This window comes from Muntiacus reevesi, chromosome X (assembly GCF_963930625.1).
Source record: "Muntiacus reevesi chromosome X, mMunRee1.1, whole genome shotgun sequence".
Taxonomy (NCBI): Eukaryota; Metazoa; Chordata; class Mammalia; order Artiodactyla; family Cervidae; genus Muntiacus; species Muntiacus reevesi.
In genome coordinates, this window is record NC_089271.1 from 22,486,721 (window position 1) to 22,508,178 (window position 21,458).

A 21,458-nucleotide genomic window follows, 5' to 3' on the forward strand; every position below is an offset into this window, starting at 1 on the left:
AGGGAGGTTGATACCAGCCATTAGGGGAAAAAATAATGATGGGAAAGAAAAAGCAGTAAGTTCAAAACTTTTTGTTTGAAAAACAAAATCAAGAAGCTAGAAAGTGCTTTATTTTATTCTTGACATGGATTTTCTTCTTTTTCCAGCTTCTAGAATAACCAGAAAAGAATTATCCTCATTTATTTGACCAGAATTTATTGAGTCTGTTATGCAGAGTTTTCAGGTGCTAGGGAGCAACTGCACAGACTCAACATGAGAAACTTACTGCATGAATGAAAATGCCATTCACAAAATGTCATCTATCATTTTATATTTTAAAGAAATAAATATTTGACATAAGTCAGAGAGATGAGCAGGAAGGAGCACCAGTTCTTAGCACTCATGGACACCAGACTGTAATGGTCGTGCCTGTGTTTGAGAAGGTCCTAAAAGAGAGAAGTTGTTTTTATCAAAATGAGATGTATTTATCTAAATGCTGATGTAAAATCAGTTGTAAATATGATATAGTTTGTTTTGCTGTAGCAAAACAGATATGATAGCTTTTGTGCATAAATTAAAGTTGCCCTTAGCTAGAATAAATCATTCTTATTGACATTAGCAGCTGTGTAGTCAGTAAAGAATTATTGTTGCTATTACTTGGTGGTATTTATAAACACTTTTATTTTCCAAGTGCTTTACAATCACTTATTGTCTAATTAATATCTAATCATCTGTTTACAAGTAATAATCATGCATGTAGAGCAGTTTAATCAAAACTCCAAATGCAGCCACCATCATACTTGAGAATGTTATGTAAATTTTGGTCCCTCCTTGATGGGGCTTGGGTCCAGACATATGGCCAATACAGCAGAAAAAAATGAATAAAGATTCCTCACTTGGATTTGACCATAATTTGGAATCACAGCTTTTTGCATGCCAAATATATTATCTGAATATCAGCGGGTAAGAATATAGGTAATTTTCAATGCTTAATGGCTCAATTACACAGTTATATAAAATTTTTTATTTATTTAAGGTGCAAAATTGGATGATAGTTTATAATACACGCTCAAGGGCAGGCACCAATTTAACATGGGAACTGTTAGTCAATCACTGTTTCAGTGATTTTCAGGAAAAGAGATAAAATGTAGCAAAGGTGGCTTGGGGACCTTCAAGGTTAATCTATCCAAGTTCATGTGTAGACCAAGCTATGGCCAGTACAAACCCCTGCCATTCTTAATTATCCACTGTATGTGGATGTACTGCTGTCTCCCTTGGGTCTCCCCAAGTGTTAGTCTATAAGCAATTATAGGAACCATGAAAGCATTTTTTTAAGCAGATAAATGATATGCATGCTAATCCAGCCTTTTTTCACTAGGATAAATTTTCCTACAAGTCGAATTGCTGAGTCAGAGGACTTGCATTTTTAAGGTTTTATATACATTTTTTGGGTTACTTTATCAAGTTGTCCTCCAGAATATGATACTATTTGTCCTCCAAATCAACACTTCTTCTGATAATCCCCAAGAGGTATCTTTCTTGGTTATTGATCTGCCATTACCAGTCTTCTTCCTTCTTGCTTTCTCACCAGACATAGTTTCCCAGTACTGCAGCAAATACTTCAGGGTCCTGAGGATTGTGCCAGGGGCCTTCTGGATGTGCTACAAATGTACTTGACTGGCAAGGGAGGCATCAAGACCATCTGATGTCAAGATGGATAAATTCATTCACAAGGAAACTATTATTATACTCCTTGGACTTTATACTAATTCATTTGAATAGCCTGGACTCCAAAGTGAAATTTTCATCTTGCGAACTCTGTGTTCGGTATCTTTGAATGCTCAAAGAGAGATTTGGTTTAACCTCTGGTATTAGTTTCTTATTGCTGTTATAACAATTTACCACAAATACAGTGGCTTAAAACACCACAAATTTATCATCTTAAAGTTCTTAAAATTGCCATAGGCGATTTAAAGTGCCTATACTTAGTGAGAACTGCCAGCATTACTTGACTCACAGCCCTCTTCCTTCCATCTCAAAAATAGCAGTTGCACCCCTCCAGCCTCTGCTTCAGTAGTCACATCTCTTAACTTTCCTGCCTGCCTTTTTCCCTTGAAAAGACCCCTGGGGGACTTCCCTGGCAGACCAGCGGTTGAGAATCCGCCTGCCATTGCAGGGGATGCAGAGAAACAGGCTCCTACATGCCTTGAGGCAACTAAGCCTGTATACCACAGCTACTGAGCCCTTGCCATCTGGAGCATGGCAACTAGAGAGAAGCCCATGCACCCCAAAGAAGAGCCTGCAGGCCACAAGGAAGATCCACGTGCCACAACCAAGACACAACACAGCCAAATTAATATATATATATTATAATATATATTTTAAATATAATATATAATATATATTTATATATTGAATATATATTGAATTCAATATATATTGAATAAATATATATATTAAAATATATATATATATTTTAAAGACCCTTGTGATGACACTGGGCCCACGTGGGTAATGCAGGATACTTGTTCCCTTCACAAGACCTTTAACCTAATTACATCTGTAAAATCCCTTTTGCCATGAAAAGTGACACATTTCCCAGGTTCTGGGAATTAGGATGTGGCCATCCTGAGGGGGAGGGTACATCATTCCGCCTATTACACCTTCCTTAGCATGAGCTGGACCTGGTATCTCATCTCCAGATATTGGAACAGTACATTGCCTGTAATTTTAATACTTAGTAATTTATGAAACTGTGCTCCGTGTCAGGCATAGACACTATACCAGGCTTGCAGGAAAGAATCAATGATTAGAAGGGTTTTGTAGTTTGTCCAAAGTCATGGAGCCAGACAATGGCAGAGTGGGGTTTCAAACTCAGGTCTGCTGGACTTCAAAGCCCCTCCTCACCACGTGCTTCCTCTGTAGCTCATTTCCCATGCTCTGCTTGGTTCTCTCTCTTTGGCTAGCCTTCTGGTTGAAAGCTTTTCATTTAGTTTGACATTAAATGGTACAACCTAGCTAGATAAAACCTTTTATTAGGCCCCTATAAATCTCCTATTGGACTCATTCAGTAGGTGCCAGTGGAGGATGTCATCTTGAAACACTCATTCAAGTTGATGTCTTCATGTCTTCTAATAAATCTTCAAAAAAGTGGCATCAGATGGGCTCTTCCTCCGTCATACAAACAGAAGTGGACCTCCCAGGTTATCTTCTGTGAGTTAAATGTAAATCTCTGAATAATATCAGCTGGTGATGGTAAAAACTGATCATTTCAAAGGCCCCCAAGTATCAATATACCAAATATCTTATTCTTGAAAACAGACAGCCTAACACTTTAGGGGGTATAAATCCATGTCTTAATAAAGTTTCTCACCATCTCCGCTTCACTCCACAAGGCTCTCAGCCTTGGCTGTACATCAGAATTACCAGCAAACGGGGGGAGGGAGGTTTTTCAAACCGGGAGGCTGTATTCCCACTCCCTAGATATTCTGGCCTACTTGGTCTGTAACACAGCATCAGAACTTTTAAAGATACAAAACCAAAAAAAAAAAAAATGCTGAGAACCACTATGGTGAGACACTTAACTAAGACACGGGTTTTGACTCCCAAACTGTCTAGGCCTTCTTTTTTCCAAGACTCTCTATTTTGTTTGCATTGAAAGAAATAAGCCCTACTAGTGTATGTGTCCCAAGAAGCTGGCTATGTACAAACCTTCCTTATGTCTAAAAGCAATCATTTTAAACCTAATCTGTTTAAGTGCCAGAGGAGAGGTTATATCGAATGACTCACTAATAGAGCTTGAAAGAACTATATACAGAAGCCCATCCTTGCTGTAAGAAGAAATTCTCTTGAGTAAGCAAGTATGGGATAAACACTTTCAAAGAAAAATAATCCTTTATTTCTGCAAAACAGTCTTAACCTCACCACACCATTCAACCATTCAAGAACTAAAAAGAAGCAAAACTATTAGCATTAAACCATGGCAGTCCCTAGCACAAATAATACCACCATTGCTCAAAGCATTTTTGAAGTAATTCTTTTGAAATTTTCGTCATGGCAGTTTTATTAGGCCACTTATGAAAAGCAGTTATTATATGGGACTTTTTGGATCCAAAAAGGTATTAAACAGATTCATCATTCACCTATAAAACTATCAATCAACTGACTTCTGGTTGTTTAAAAAATATCAGAAATAGCTCTCGATGACTGTGCCCTCTGTTGATAACCCATAAGAACAGAAGGATGGTCTTCTCTAGCAAAAAATTTCTGAAGGGCCAGGGATCTTAAGTGAGGAAGCTAGACTCTGAGGTCAATTCTTGTAGAGCAGAGGTACTCAAGCTTTAATATGCATATAAATAACCTGGAAAGTGAAAGTCACTCAGTTGTGTCCAATTCTTTGAGACCCCCATGGACTATACAGTCCATGGAATTCGCCAGGCCAGAATACTTGAGTGAGTAGCTGTTCCCTTCTTCAGCGGATCTTCCCAACCCAAGGATCGAACCCACATCTCCTGCATTGCAGGCAGAGTCTTTACCAGCTGAGCTACCAGGGAAGCCCAAGAATACTGGAGTGGGTAGCCTATCCTTTCTCTAGGGGATCTTCCAGACTCAGGAATCGAACTGGGGTCTCCTGTTTTGTAGGCAGATTCTTTGCCAGCTGACCTCCCAGAGAAACCCCCCCAAAATCACCAGGAAAACCTATTAAACAACAGTTTGTTGGGCCCTGTTCCCAGAGATTCTAATTCAGTTGCCCTGGGTAGGGGCCATCCATTTAATGTTCCATCAACTCTCAGGTGCTGCCTGAGGCCCACACTTTAAAACTGTTGTACGGTGAAACTGTGAAGATAAATACACTCATGTGAACATGTAACTTCTATTATCCTTTTTTAAACAATAGAAATTATGGAAAGGACTCAGGAGCCAACTTGGGAACACTCCTGCCAATCAAAGATGAAGTGATAAGAATTCAAAGAGTGAGAACTGCAATGGATTGAAATCCACCAAATATGTTTAAATCCATGAGTTAATACTACCAAAAAAAAAACACCCCTAAACAAACCCAAAACCTCAGTTGTCAGCATTGGAAAAATGCAAGGGAATAAATGCACTATTCTGAAAACTGAGAACTAGAAGGAAAGAATTAAGCATGTATTTTATCTTTCCTCTACAAACTGTACGTTTGGGTGATCACTTAGTAAGGAAGAAGTATATCATCGTAGAATGAATAATGAAGAAGGTATGAGGGTAATGAAGACAGTAATGAGAGGAGGCCTATTTTGTAATGCCAAGTGAATGACTAGATCACTGAGCATCGACAACTGGTAACATGACAAAAAGACAATCCCAAATGTTATACACTCTTCATAGTACATGTACCACCTATGAAGCAGTTTCCCAAATAAATAAAAACTGCCCTTGACTATACCTCTTGATCCAAGACACCAGTGTTTGGACAAAACAGACCTGGGTGGACGCTCCGACCACCCTCCAACCTCTTTTCCAGTCACAACCTTCAGAATCAGCCCAACTACCCTCAGCCCCTGGGATCAGCCAACGCCATTTTTCGAGCTTAGCACCTTATTACGGACCAACCACAACCTCCCAGATTCGTTGGAATGATTCCACCGAGGTGGAGGCCCCATCCACTGCCTAGTCACCCTGCATCTGCAGGCCTCGCGCACCAACCTCTCTCTGGGCTTCTGTTTCCACCGCGACCATGTGGGGCGCGGTGGCCTCTTTGTCCACGAACTGGCCCAGGAGAAGGGCGACGGGGCCCAGCGTTTCTTGAAAATGCAAGACCAGCAAGGCGGCCGCGCCCTCTCCCAGGACCGCAGGCGCATCTCAGGCTGAGTGGGGTCAAGCCCAGGACGCCGCGGAGGCCACCGAGCTCGGGGACGAGCATCCGAACCAGGCCGTCATGGACCTGCAGGCCCGGGGCTCTCCCCGCGCAGCCCACACCTCCGTCACTTCCGGGAGAGCCGCGTCCTAGGTGAGCCGCTGAAACTCGTCAGGAAGATGGGCGACCGCCTGACCGACCTCCGCAGGCTGGCTGGTCTCTTCAAAAGGCTCACCCGCAAGCACCACCAGGAGCCGCCTGGGCCCAGCGGGCTTGGAGGAGCCCCTCTGGCGTCAGAGCTTCTGCCTGAAGTGTTAAGGGAAACACTGACAGAAACCGTCCACCCTGACCAAGCACCATAGCAACTATTTGCGTGAGTTATTTTATGACAGGAGGTCCTGTCAAGGAACAGGGAACTAACAAGCCACCACCAACTGGGAGAATTTGGGAAAGGTCAAAGGGTGACACCACAGGTCCTACCAGCCTCCCAGAATCCTCCTCACTGGCATCCATCCTGGCTGAGCGATGCACAAGCCACCAGGAAGGACCCTGAGTCAGATATCGGCCAGAGACGACCCAAAACTAACCCCATCATCGTAAAACCCAAGACTGTGAGTCAGGTGGCAGAGCAGGCCTCCTGGGTTCTCTTACCCTCTTGTTCTCCCCCCAGGTGTTCCTTTCTAATAAAGTCTCTTGCTTGTCAGCAGATGTGTCTCCTCGGAGAATTCATTTCCAAGTGTTAGGCAAGAACCCCCTTTCCTGCAACAGAAGGCTCCTCTCAGAAGCCCCTAGGCAGCTTTTTAATCACTCTGGAGCCCTTACACACACCTTGGACCAAATTGAAAACAATAAAACTTTTTGTGCAGCAGAAAAGAAAAAAAATGAAAGAAATCAATCTAGAAGATATCACAATCAATCGCAATATATAGACTATATTTCTAGGACCCTAATTCAAAACACTAAAAAAATTACAATGTTTGTGAAACAACATTGGTTCTTTTTACTAATTTTTATTGGAGTATACTTGCTTTACACTGTTGTGTTAGCTTCTGCTGTACAGTAAAGTAAATCAGCTATATGTATACATATATCACCTCTTTTTTGGATTTGCTTCCCATTTAGGTCAACACAGGGCACTGAATAGAGTTTCCCGAGCTATACAGTAGGTTCTCATTTGATCATTATTGAGGCTAGATGAGAAGTACATGAACAGGGCAAATGGGAAGGGACTGCTTTGTCTAATTTTGCATATGTTTGAAATTTTCCATAATAAAGTATTTTTTGAAAAGTTAAAATTTGGTCACTGTTTATTAGTTGTCTAGCACTTTAAGTGCCTATACTAAGGCAGTGTATATAAATGCACAAAGTTTGCCATCAGACTTCTAGCTTCACTGCTAAATTACAAACTGTGTGTTCTTCAGTAAATGACCTAACATCTTTCAGCCTCAGTTTCCTCACCAATAAAGTAAAGCTAATTACATCCCTGAAGGTTTTGTAGAGAATAAATAAAAGTAAAGTGTTTAGCTGCGTGCCTTAGATAAACACCTTTTTTAGACCTCCTTCCTTTGTTTTTTTGTCTGCTACTTTTCAATACAGAAATGCAAGGAGCCCTTCGTGTCACCTTGACAAGTAATATTGACTCAGTCAATTTCTTTCCACATTATTTCCTGGAAAATGCAGACAGCCTGGTATGTTTGTTTCCAAGCGTTTAAAACAGCAAGCAAACTCTGGAGAGATCCAGGGAATGAGGAGTGAGAAAGAACGTATGTAGTTAACTCAGTTTTCGGTCAAGGGTGGTTTTGTCCCAAAAGGGATATTTAACAATGTCTAGAGACAAACTGTGGATAATTCTTCAAGAGATGGGAATACCAGACCACCTGACCTGCCTCTTGAGAAATCTGTATGCAGGTCAGGAAGTAACAGTTAGAACTGGACGTGGAATACCAGACTGGTTCCAAACAGGAAAAGGAGTACGTCAAAGCTGTATATTGTTACCCTGCTTATTTAACTTATATGCAGAGTACATCATGAGAAACGCTGGGCTGGAGGAAGCACAAGCTGGAATCAAGATTGCCGGGAGAAATATCAATAACCTTAGATATGCAGATGACACCACCCTTATGGCAGAAAGTGAAGAAGAACTAAAGAACCTCATGATGAAAGTGAAAGAGGAGAGTGAAAAAGTTGGCTTAAAGCTCAACATTCAGAAAACTAAGATCATGGCATCTGGTCCCATCACTTCATGGCAAATAGATGGGGAAACAGTGGAAACAGTGACAGACTTTATTTTGGGAGGCTCCAAAATCACTGCAGATGGCGATTGCAGCCATGAAATTAAAAGATGCTTACTCCATGGAATGAAAGTTATGACCAACCTAGACATCATGTTAAAAAACAGAGACGTTACTTTGCCAACAATTGTCCGTCTAGTCAAGGCTATGGTTTTTCCAGTGGTTATGTATGGATGTGAGAGTTGGACTATAAAGAAAGTTGAGCACCAAATAATTGATGCTTTTGAACTGTGGTGTTGGAGAAGACTCCTGAGAGGCCCTTGGACTGCAAGGAGATCCAACCAATCCATCCTAAAGGAAATCAGTCCGGAGTGTTCATTGGAAGGACTAATGTTGAAGCTGAAACTCTGATACTTTGGCCACCTGATGCAAAGAACTGACTCATTTGAAAAGACCCTGATGCTGGGAAAGATCGAAGGCGGGAGGAGAAGGGGACGGCAGAGGGTGAGATGGTTAGATGGCATCACCGACTCAATGGACATGAGTTTGAATAAACTCTGGGAGTTGGTAATGGACAGGGAAGCCTGGCGTGCTGCAGTCCACGGGGCTGGAAAGAGTCAGACACGACTGAGCGACTTAACTGAGAGATAGTTTTGGTTGTCACAAGCTGGGTGGAGGGGTGCTATTGGCATCTACTGGTTAGAGACCAGAGATGCTGCTAAGCATCCTACTGTATGCATAGGGTTGCTCCCCATAACAAATAATTATCTGGCCCAAGATACCAGCAGTACCAAGGCTGAGAAACCCTGGGCTAATGTGACTAAAACTCCTTGATGAAGTTTTTCCTAGATAATTAACTTTGCCTGTCTTTGTTCGTCTTATCTGATGCATACAGGTTATTAAAGGCATGCTCAGGAGAAATCATTCAAGATGTGATTACTCTATCTCTGTGGCCCTAATTTGTTATTCATTTCCTTATGAGAAAAAAAATCTGAGTAGTGTTCTGATTTTATTGCCTTTGAGTTTCAAAGAGCAAACTTGAAGCATGCACTGATTACCTTCTTAATTAATAGACTGCGAAGGCAGGGCATCACTTTATTAACTAGTGGGAAGGATGTACCATCTCCCAACAACTCGGTAGTCTTTATTTCCCACTGTTATGCCACTGGGGGAAGATTGAGATGAAGAAGTTTTAGACTGCTCCCCAAACAGATATATTTCTCTTGTTAAAATGGCCCATTTCAGTGTAGATGACACCTTCCTACCAAGACATTATTAAATAGAATCATCGCCTTTCTAAAGTCAAAATACTTGAGGTCAAGACCACAGTACCACAGGTGCTGAAGGAAAGAGGTAAATGGTGGTAACTGTATATTTAACTGGCAAGCAATAGTCAGGCTATTTCTGTGAGAGATGTTTTAGGGGGCAGTTGTTTAGTAGCTTCAGTCATGTCTGACTCTTTGCAACTGACTGTAGCCCACCAGGCTCCTCTGTCCATGGGATTTCCCAGGCAAGAATACTGGAGTGGGTTGTCGTTTTCTCCTCCATGGGATCTTTCCAACCCAGGGATCAAACCCACATCTCCTGCATTGGCAGGTAGATTCTTTACCATTGCACCACCTGGGAAGCCCTTTAGGGGGCAGGGAGTGGGGTAAAAATCTTTGAGAAGAAAAAACGTCAGGGCAAATCCGGACAGGTGGTGGAATGGCTTAAGGATCTATGATGTGGTTCCTATTTCTTTATTTCTACCTCACCCCATCCCATCCATTCTCTGAAAACTGCCCCACCCCACAGCCTAGGGAATTGGGTTAGGACACCCAATTAAGAGAGACAAGCCAGGCCTATTCAGTGGTTTCTCAGATTCTCAGATTCTCTCTTTCAGGAATTAGAACTAAGAGATAGAGACTGAATGGGTCTGGAACTGAGTTGTAGGCAGTATGTCCACAGATGACTCTTGAGGACAGGAACCAGAGTAGCTTGAGAAGCCCTCAGGGGTTATCTGTGGACATACTGCCTACAACTCAGATCTAACCATCTATGTCTGAGACAGATGTGTCCACATCCCTACCAAGAGATGAGACTAACATGAGAAATGAAGCTGAGAGCTGTCTACAGGGAAAGGCCACTTAACAGACATTTGAGCTCCATGCCCAGGAGGGTCAAGGGATGACACTCTGTCCCAGAGACCAGTTCACAGTAAATTCCCTTTTTCAGAAATCCTGTATTTCTAGATATACCGCACTTCTAATACTTTCAGATTTAGTCTTACAACTGTTTTGTGTTATATTGAATTATTGTTTATCTAATCTTGTTAGCTAATTCTCATTTGTAACTTTTATACTTATGTCTCATTTTGTCAATTAACTTACCAACTGGATTTGGGAAGATCAGTTCCTACTCTCAGGGTCCATCCACTTTCTTACATCATCCTCAACCCACTCAGACTGGCTTCTACCACTCCACTAAAACTGAATTATGTTTCTATGTGTTTCTTAGGTGCACAGAAAGATCTTTCCAAGCAGCAGATCTTGATTAGGAGAGATTTTGTCTCCTCACCCCCAAGAGGATTTTGCAGTGTCTGTCTTGATAGTCAGAAGTTGGAGGGCGCTACTAGCATCTGATGGGTAGAAACCAGAGATGCTGCTAAACATACTACAATGCACAGGAAAATCCCACACAACAATTATCCAATCCCCTAAATGTCAATAATGCCAAAGCTGAGAAACCTTCAGTTCAGTTCAGTTGCTCTCTCGTGTCCAACTCTTTGTGACCCCATGGACTATAGCACACCAGGCCTCCCTGTCCATCATCAACTCCCAGAGTTTACCCAAACTCACGTCCTTTGAGTCGGTGATGCCATCCAACCATCTCATCCTCTGTCGTTCCCTTCTCCTCCCACCTTCAATCTTTACCAGCATCAGGGTCTTTTCAAATGAGTCAGTTCTTTGCATCAGATGGCCAAAGTATTGGAGTTTCAGCATCAGTCCTTCCAATTAATATTCAGGACTGATTTTCCTTAGGATGGATTGAGAAACCTTGCTTTAGGACAAAGAAGTGTCTTTGAGACATAATAACACAATTCAAAGTGGGCAACAAATTTGAATAGACATTTCTCCAAAGAAGATATACAAATGGCCAATGAATGTGTTAAAAAATGCTCAACATCATTAGCCATTAGGGAAATGCAAATCAAATCCCCAAGGAGATGCCACTTCACACACACTAGAAAGGGTGTAATTTTTTTCAATGGAAAATAACAAGAATTGGTGAGTACATAGAGAAATTGGAACCCTCACACATTGATGGTGGGAATGTAAAATTGTGCAGCCTCTTTGGGAAACAAAGTTTGAAAGTTCCTCAAAAAGTTAAACGTCAAGTTACCACTTAAATTAACAATTCCACTCCTAAGAGAATTGAAAATATATGCCCACAAAAAAATGTGTACGTGAATGTCATAGCAGTACGTGAATGTCACTTTAACCAAGACATGAAAACACCCATATGTCCTTAGATGATGAATGGAGATACAAATGGTGGTATATTCATACAATGGAATATTATTTGGCCACAAAAAGAATGGAGCACCAATTTACGCTACAACACGACTAAATCTTGAAAACATGTGCTAAGTGAAAGAAACCAGAAACAAAAAAACACACATATTGTATGATTTCATTTATCTGTAATGTCCAGAATAGGTAAATCCATAGGACAGAAAGTAGATTCATGGTTGCCTGGTGCTGGGGGTATGCCGAGGGAATGGAGAGTGACTGCTAATAAGTACAGGGTTTCTTTTGGGGGATGACGAAAGTGTTCTAAAATTAAATTGTGTTCATGGTTACAGGACCCTGTGAATATGCTTTAAAAAATTGACTTCTATACTTTAAAATGTGAATCATATCTTTGAAAGAATGTCTCTTTCTATTTCTGGAGGGCCTACCCCAAAGTAGGTACTCATTAAATAAGGCAGTACATCTGAGACATGGAAGACAAAAAGATTTCTTTCCTGCTCTGATCACCAATATATTAACATTTTTTTTTGCCCAAAAAGGAACAGTAGTGGACTTCCTTGATGACCCATTGGTAAAGAATCTGCCTGCCAGTGCAGGAGACATGGGTACTATCCCTGGTCTGGGAAGACCACATGCCCACATGCTGCAGGGCAACTGAGCCCATATGCCTCAACTACTGAGCCTGAGTTCTGCAGCCCGGGAGCCGCAAATACTGAAGCCCGTGAACCTAGAGCCAGCGCTCCACAACATGAGAAGCCCCCCACAGTGAGAAGCCACAGCTAGAGAGCAGCCCCCTCTCACTGCAACTAGTGAAAGCCAGCACACAGCAGTGAAGATCCAGTGCAACCATAATTAAAGAAAGAAATAATTTTTAAAAAACAGTTACCTAAATTTTCCCCAAAATCTATTTATGCCAATTGTACTTGTGATTGGAAAGATACCAATTAATTAAATGTTATATAAACAGATAAAATGATGAGAAAAAGGTGCTTTAAAAAAAAGAAACTAAGTTGTTTTATAAAGAAAATATAGTCATGGGATTTTTTTAAATTGTTATTAAATTAGGTGAGAACAAGACTACTGTAAAAGATAGGGACAAAATTCCACCAAATCTAGGATTCCACACGCAGAGTGTTTTCAAAGTATTTCAACTTTTCACTTCATTTAGAATTCACCAAAAATGGAAACCAGAGACATTGCCTATATGTATGACTGCACAGTGGTAAAGAATCTGCCTGCCAAAAAAAAAAAAAAAAAAAGAAACTGCCTGCCAATGCAGGAGACATGGGTTTGATCCCTGGGTGGGGAAGATCCCCTGGAGCAAGAAATGGCAACCCACTCCAGTATTCTTGCCTGGAAAATTCCAAGGACAGAGGAGATTGGCAGGCTGTAGTCCATGGGGTCGCAAAGAGTTGGGCATGACTCAGCGACTAAGCATGCATGCAATGAAGAAAACATAGAGCTCTAATCAGTGGCCCAATTAAAACATCAACAAAGTAATACCATATTTATTTTAAATTTACATAAAATATTTAGTGTATATATTTATCATTTTTTAAAACAAGTCTCCAGTTTAACCATTTTATTTTTTAGATAATCAACCTACTGGTCTGTACTGTATAGGGTAAGAAGTCTTCTGTGCTTCCTGGTGATTATAACTCTCTCCTACCTCGTATAATGAAGAAAACTCTACAAAACTCTTTGATTAATGCTCCATTTTCATCTTGAATTCTATGTGTGATATTTAAGAAAATCCTTCAATTGTCATCCTAAGGAAAAGTGTGATAGTCACATGGAAAAGCAATTATGAGGCAAATCTGTGTACGTCTTAGCCATCTCTCTCGAAGGCTTATCCAACTCTGCCCATCTCTGGGCAACTGAGAAAGTTGTGGAGAGTGAGTCTGCCATCTTTGCTATCTCTAAGCAGGTCCCACCTGGACTTCAGATATCACAAACCTCTAGCAACCCTAGGAGTCTGACAGGATTTAGCATGGAGAACCTTGAAAACAGCTTCCCAGGTGGCGCTAGTGGTAAAGAACCTGCCTGCCAGTGAAGGAGACGTAAGAGACTCGGGTTTGATTCCTGGGTCCGGAAGATCCCTTGGAGGAGGAAAGGGCAACCCACTCCAGTATTCTTGCCTGGAGAATCCCATGGACAGGGGAACCTAGCAGGCTACAGTTCATAGGGTTGCAAAGAGTCAGATACCACTGAAGCAACTTAGCACTCATGCACGCCTTGTAAACAGTGATCATGTCTTTGTTGCTGTTGTTATTGATAATGTCAATCAATTTAGAGGCTGGGGTCAAGTTGAAGTTGGTTCACCTAACACTGATCTGTGATTCAAAGGCTGAGTTGAAATCCACTCATTCTCCTAGCTGACCCTAGATGGACAAATTGAGGACTCTCCCCAGACAAGAAGAATACAGAATAAACAGTGATTTACATTTCTTTCACTCATTCAACAAACATTTACAAAGCATCTACAGTATGTCAGGAGCCAGGTATCTAAGATAAATGTGATAGCCTCTACTCTCAAAGAATATACAGCGAAAAATATACATGTAGGGCAAAAGAAGAAGAAGTGAAGTCGCTCAGTCGTGTCCGACTCTTTCCAACCCCATGGACTGTAGCCTACTAGGCTCCTCAGTCCATGGAATTTTTCAGGCAAGAGTACCGGAGTGGGTTGCCATTTCCTTCTCCAGGGGATCTTCCTGACCCAGGGATCGAACCTGCCTCTCCCGCATTCCAGGCAGATGCTTTACTGTCTGAGCCACCAGGGAAGCCCAAAGTTTTTTTGTAGGGCAAAGTTTGTTTTTTTTTTTTACTGCATCATGCAGCTTGTGAGATCTTAGTTCCCTGACCAGAGATGGAACCCGTGTCCCATGCAGAGGAAGCAGAGAGTCCTAACCACTGGACCACCAGAGAATCCCCCTCCCTTTTTAGGGCAAACTCTTAAAAGATTGAGGTTTTTTTTTAGTAAATATGATGGTATAGTTAAAAATTCTAATCGCACTAGTTTTTGCTTTCAAAATAATTATTTAAATTCTTCTATATTTTTTGTTTCCATCTTAATGGAATGAGCCTGAAACTGAAGATCTAATACTTTGACCACCTGACGTGAAGAGCCGACTCAGTGGAAAAGACGCTGTTGCTGGGAGAGATTGGAGTTAGGAAGAGAAGGGGACGATAGAGGATGAGATGGTTGGATGACATCACCGACTCAATGGACATGAGTTTGAGCAAGCTCCGGGAGATGGTGGAGGTCAGAGGAGTCTAGTGTGCGGCAGTCCATGGCGTCACAAAGAGTCAGACACGACTGAGCAACTGAACTGAACTGAACTGAACTGAAGGTTTCTCCACTTTGGCATTACTGACATTTAGTGACTGAACAACAACAATGGAATGAGGAAGACAGATTTGAAACATGCTTCCTTTTTGACCATGGGTCATCCTTTCCAATTTCTAAAATTCCTTTTTCTCTATATGGTGTAGGTGTGTGTGTGAGGGAGAGACAGACAGAGACAGAGAGAGACAAAGTGGTAGGGGGCGTGATTTATAGTTTTTGAAAAGACGGAGAACTTAAAAAAATGTTCTAATACCTGGCGCAAGATTGAAATAAATATGTTTTCACATTATGAAGTCTCATTGTGAGCATGGGGCAAGATTAATTTTAGGCCAGTTCTTGTATATTCTTTACTCCATGGTATTCGAAAGCTGGCTTCAAGTCCCTCAGAAGAAAAGATAAAAAAAAAACAACAATCCAGTAAGATTCCTTTCCTCCCCATAGTTTCCAGCCTAGGAAGACCAAGGAAACCCCAGGTTTCACATGCCCCCAAGTCCAGCCTCTTACTCCCATCTTTTTTATGTGCGAATTGAGCCGTTGAGGTGAGCCTGTGAGAGTGCCCAAATGCTTGACAGTCAAGGCTTGCTTTAGAGGACCGCAGTGAGTGGGACTCAACAGTTCAGGCAGAGACTTTAGTGTCTTCAAGAGATTCGGATTCAATTGTATCAGGAATGGAGCATGTGCTCCACCTGTCAACTTTCAGAGGAAGAACAATCAATCAGCACAGTAGCCTGTAGCAGTGATGACACACCTCTTAATTGGGTTTGGAGGACATGTGTCCAGTGGATCAGTCTCCCACACAGTTTGCAAAGGAGACAAAGACTGTTGAGTTAGCTGAAGGCTGTGCAAATCAATACCTGTTCCTGTAACATTAGGATTCATGTGCAGAAATTACAGAGGAATGAGAAGAAAAAGGCCTAATTGTGTTTTGGAACAAAAAGTGAAAATGTACTATCTACTTTCCCTTTAAGTAAGTGGCTTAAAAAAATGTTCAGATTGTTGTGGTGGTTTTCTTTTTGGCACTTGTGCTGAACTTTCAAATGGTTCCGACTCTGCTACAGATATTATATAGGAGCTGCCAAAGGTTTAATGGCAACGAGATCTCTTTCCAGCCTTTCCTGAATCAGAGATTGGCTCTCAAAGGTGGCAGAAGAATGTTCAGATAACTAAACTTCAGAAATGTGGAGAGTTCTAAATTATTTAATTTCCTTCAAATAAAGACCAAATATGGGACTTTCCTAGTGGTTCAGTGGTTGGGACTCTGTATTCCCAGTGCAAGGGGCCCTGGATCCATACCTGTTTGGGGAACTAGACCCCACATGCTACAACTAAGAACCTGCATGCTGAAACTAAGATCCAGTGTGACCAAATTAAAAATAATAATAATAAAATAAATTTTAAAAAAAGACTAAATATTCAACATGCAGTTATGTTGTTTCTATTAATTTTTCTTTCTTCTCTTATGGCCTACACACCAATCAACAGATTTCACAGAACCCCTACTATGTGCCAGGCTCTGTGAATGGTCCAGAGGTGCAAGCCCCCTAGGAAGTTCTGGGATACAGTGCAAGAAGTAAGGGCTTTGGAATTGTATCTTGAGCTAATAAAAATTTCAGGGTGAAAGTATTTTATGCTACTGACTTAAGTATTTTATGCTACTGACTTAATGATCCAGAGGAAGAGAGGAAGGTAAATAATTAGTATAAAATGACTTTACACAGAATTTTGGAATAGCAGAAAGAACTAGGCTAACCACATTATTTCCTACCAGGGTACTGTAGGGGAATCCCAGTTTTAATGAATAAATAAAAATGATATGTAATTATTGTATCAGTTGCTTGTATCTAAGTGAGTGCTTCTGGAGTTACTTGATGATGCTTAAAAATCTTTGGTCTCTGAAGTGTATAATGTCTCCTTGACTCTTATCTATATTATTAATTTGCGGATCAAAGTTAACTTGGTGCTATGCAAATGAAAAAACTTCACAGGAAAATTTAAAATCCATATAATTTGTAACAGAATTGCAATATATTTTGAGGAAATGTGTCAATGTATCTAAAAGAGACATTATGACTTAAAGCAGCATTATGCGATTGAATTTTCTGAAGTGATGGAATATTCTGTATCTGCAGTGTCTCAGTAAGGTTGCCACTAGCTCCCTGTGACTACTGAGCACTTGAAATGTGGCTAGTACAAGTGAGAAAGTAAACTTTACATTTTTGGTTAGTGGCTACCTTATTTGTTGATGTAGGTTTAAAGAAACAGTGAAACTGGATCCCAAGAATCTGAATTCCAGCCCTCTCCTTTTTACCTTGGACAATTCATTTAACCTCTCTGAGCCTCAATTTTCACTTGAAAATGAGAATATAAATAATATCTACTTCATAGCATTTGGGGTAAGAGGTACTAAGATAATGTTCAGGTATTCTCTTACTTCCAGAATAAGTGTCAATCGAGTACTAAAGTTAAATATGTGGAAAGTGAATAACTCTTTCATATAAAGGGAGTTTCCATTCTTGGAGAGATTAAAAATGCAGTTGACCTTTGAACAATATGGGTTTGAACTGTGTGGGTCCACTTATTGTTTTCAACAGTAAATACTATAGTAATGCACCACCCGTGGTTGGTTTCATCCTTTAGGGCAGATAAGTTATATACTCGGATTTTCAACTGCACAGAGTCGGCCTTCTAACCCTTGCATTGTTCAAGGGTCAACTGTACTATTAAATTCATAATTATCCTCACCATTCAGATACAATATGTAATGACAGTGCTTATAACTATTAACTGCAAGCAACACCATTAGCAATAGCTAGAAATGGTCATGGGTATCAATGTACAATGCCCAAAAGGCCTGGCAGTCAGAAAGTTAAATTTATAGAAACTGAGGTCAACTTCTGTATGGAAAATACATGGAGAACAGAAAAGCAGGATTAAAATGTTAATACAATCACTTTATTATTGCTATAATTAAAGATATAATTCTATTTGCTGGCCCAAAGAGGTTAAATAAACTTATTCCATTTAACTGGGAGAAGCTAAGGCACAAATGAGCACAATAGGCTAGTGGTTAGGAGATTGAATACTTTCACTGGATTTAATCCAGTGAAATAAGACATGAAAATTACTTATGAAAGGATATGTATCTCCTCTCAAGAAAAGAGGTCAAGGTCAAGAAACAGCAGTTAGAATTGGACATGGAACAACAGACTAATTTCAAATTGGAAAAGGAGTATGTCAAGGCTGTATATCATCACCTTGCTCATATAACTTATATGCAGAGTACATCATGTGAAATGCCAGGCTGGATAAATCACAAGCTGGAATTAAGATTGCCAGGAGAAATATCAATAACCTCAGATATGAACATGACAGCACCCTTATGGCAGAAAGCGAAGAAGAACTAAAGAGCCTCTTGAGGAAAGTGAAAGAGGAGAGTGAAAAAGCTGGTTTAAAACTCAACATTCAAAAAACAAAGTTCATGGGTCATGGCATCCAGTCCCATCCCTTCATGGCAAATAGATGGGGGAAATTATGGAAATAGTGATTGACTTTCTTTTCTTGGGCTCCAAAATCACTGCAGATGGTGACTGCAGTCATGATAATAAAAGACGTTTGCTCCTTTGAAGAAAAGCTATGACAAACCTAGACAGCATATTAAAAAGCAGAGACATTCTTTTACTGACAAAGGTCCACCTAGTCAAAGCTATGGTTTTTCTAGTAGACATGTATGGATGTAAGAGTTGGACTATAAAGAAAGCTGAGCACCGAAGTATTGATGCTTTTGAACTGTGGTGTTGGAGGAGACTCTTGAGAGTCCCTTGGACTGCAAGGAGGTCAAATCAGTCAATCCTAAAGGAAATGAGTCCTGAATATTCATTGGAAGGACTGATGCTAAAGCTGAAGCTCCAGTACTTTGGCAACCTGATTTAAAGAAATTACTTGTTGGAAAAGACCCTTGTGCTGGGAAAGACTGAAGGCAGGAGGACAAGGGGATGACAGAGGATGAGATGGTTGGATGGCATCACTGACTCGACAGACATGAGTTTGAGCAAGCTCTGGGAGTTGGTGATGGACAGGGAAGCCTGGCGTGCTGCAGGGATTGGACACGACTGAGCAATTGAACTGAACTGAATGCCACCTATAAGAACTAAAAATGTCAGCTCTTATTACAATAATAAGTGACACTATTAGGAACTCCATGAGATTAGAAGCCTTTGGCTATTTTTCAGTTCATAAGAGTTTTGGGAGTACAGAGTGATGTTTGTACAGATTGAATTCTACATAACTGTACATAGAAAGATCAAATCAATTTTCCATATCAGAATCAATCAGGAACTGAATCTACTTGTTTTGATACCACTTCAAATCTATTTTTGGCATGAGGCATGAATGAGTGAATAAATGAATGAGTGACTAAAATGCCACCTGAGTCTCCCACGAACTCAATAAAATAAGCTGGTGAAACTCATGAGTCAACATACAAATTTCTCCAAATCTGAGGTAATATGGAGGCAATTAACACCAATTGGGAGAAATGACCTACCAGTCATGTATTTCAAGTTCCTGGTGGTTATGGCCCCAGATCACTTTCTGAGGCATATGATTCTTTAACCAGTCATCCACAGCCACTCCCAAGGGCATGGGAAAGTTTTGAAGGAGTACTAGGACAGGAAAGAGCAGGGCCAGTGTCTTAAGGCCAGAGAAACCACTCTCTGAGGAGTGGCGTGAAACCAGCTTTACTGTGAAGCAGAGATTACATCATTGCGATCCTAGTCTTCTCTTCACGTTATCCAGAATCCTCCTTTTTTGTCTCACCACCTAAACTTTTGCCATCTATAACTCTTTTGGTTTATCAAGGCTCCACTAAAATGCACATTCCGCTAGGCACACCTCCTCCCTCCAAAAATAAAAGATTGTAGAAGGTAGTATCACTCACATGATAGTTACACTGTAAGGAATTCTGAAATGGATATCCAAATCAAGATTTTGTGACTTTTCTACTAGGAATGTGACACGATGCATGCATGCTTAGTTGTATTCAACACTTTGTGGTCTTTTGTACTATAGACCACCAGGCTCCTCTGTCCATGGCATTTCCCAGGCAAGAATACTGGAGGGGGTTGCCATTTCCTTCTCCAGGGGATCTTTCTGACCCAGGGACTGAACTCCATATCTCCTGTATCTCCTGCATTGCAGGCGGATTCTTTACCTGCTGAGCCATTGGGGGAAATTTTCTCATTTTATAGAATAATGAACATTTTCTTAAAATATTTCTATGGCACCCTCAGACTCCCACAGCATCATTCTTGGCCTTGAACTACCTACATTTTCTCACAGTGATTTGACGTTTTTAAAAGAAATTTTTTTAATTGAAGAATTTACAATGTTGTGTTAGTTTCATATGTACAGCAAAGTGATTCAGTTATATATACACATACACACATACACATGTATTCTTTTTTAGATTCTTTTCCCTTATAGGTTATTACAAGACATTGAATATTGTTCCCTGTGCTATACGGTAGGTCCTTGTTGCTTATCTGTTTTACATATAGTAATCTATTTGAACTTTTTTTAGGAAGAGAATTTGTTCCTGTCATTTACCTCTGTCCAGAGTGCTTGCATCCTCAGTCAGGGGATAAAGAACCATTAGTCAGAGATTTTTTTTTTTATCACCTTAAGATGGAAGGGATAATTTCTCTGTTTTACTTTCTTTTTGCTGCTCAAATGGTTGTGGGATCCTAGTTCTCCTCCCAGGGACTGAACCCAGGCCCTTGGCAGTGAAAGCACAGAGCCTTGATCACTGGACTGCCCGGGAATTCCCAATATTTCTCTTTAGAGTGTGATTTTATTAATTATCACAGGTTTGTTATACTCACAGATACGTAGGACTTTACTTTTTGAACTTTGATAATCAAAGAGATACAAATCAATAGGAAAGCGGGTACCTTACCTTGCGCCCCATTTGGGGAGTGCAATTATTCCCGGTATCCTCTTCCATGGTGCCACCCTGGTGACCCACCATGTCTCCTCCTGGTCTGCTTCCGTTCTGTTTTAGAGTCCTTTCATTTTCTTTCTGTGGATTCACGGTAACAGTTGACCAAAGGTTAAGCTTAAAGATAAGCTGGAGGAGGTAGTTGTGTCCCAGAGCTTGAATTAGCGGAGATCCAAGTTGCCAGGCGCTCTTCCTTTATTTACCACCAGCTTCCTGTTGTCCTCCCAGGGCTGTTGTTCACTGACATTGCTGTGCTCTGCGCTGGCTCAGCGATGGCCTGTTGTGTGGGGACAGGCAGGTTGTGGTGAAAAAGGCCATTGTTTCCTCCACCCTGTCCCTCCCTGGAGCTATGGCAACAAATTCCGTTGGTGAATTAACTATGTTATTGTGTGTCGGCTCAACTGATTATGCTCCTGGAATGACAAACATTTTGGCTCTTTTTTTCAGGGTAAAAAGTGGTCAAGACCTTGAAGTGTTAATCTACAACTCAGCACTTTCTTTAGGTGTGAGAATAAAGATAGAGAAAATAAATCTCTCAAAGGGACTTTGATTCTAATAA

General features: G+C 40.8%; 1 non-coding gene across 1 annotated transcript; it reads left to right on the top strand.

Moving 5' to 3' along the window:
* The first annotated feature begins 15,898 nt into the window (after positions 1-15,898).
* LOC136154979 (small nucleolar RNA SNORA12) lies at positions 15,899-16,046 on the top strand. The gene has a single exon (XR_010660673.1). It is a non-coding gene; the product is annotated as a small nucleolar RNA SNORA12 (small nucleolar RNA).
* Positions 16,047-21,458: the final 5,412 nt, after the last annotated feature.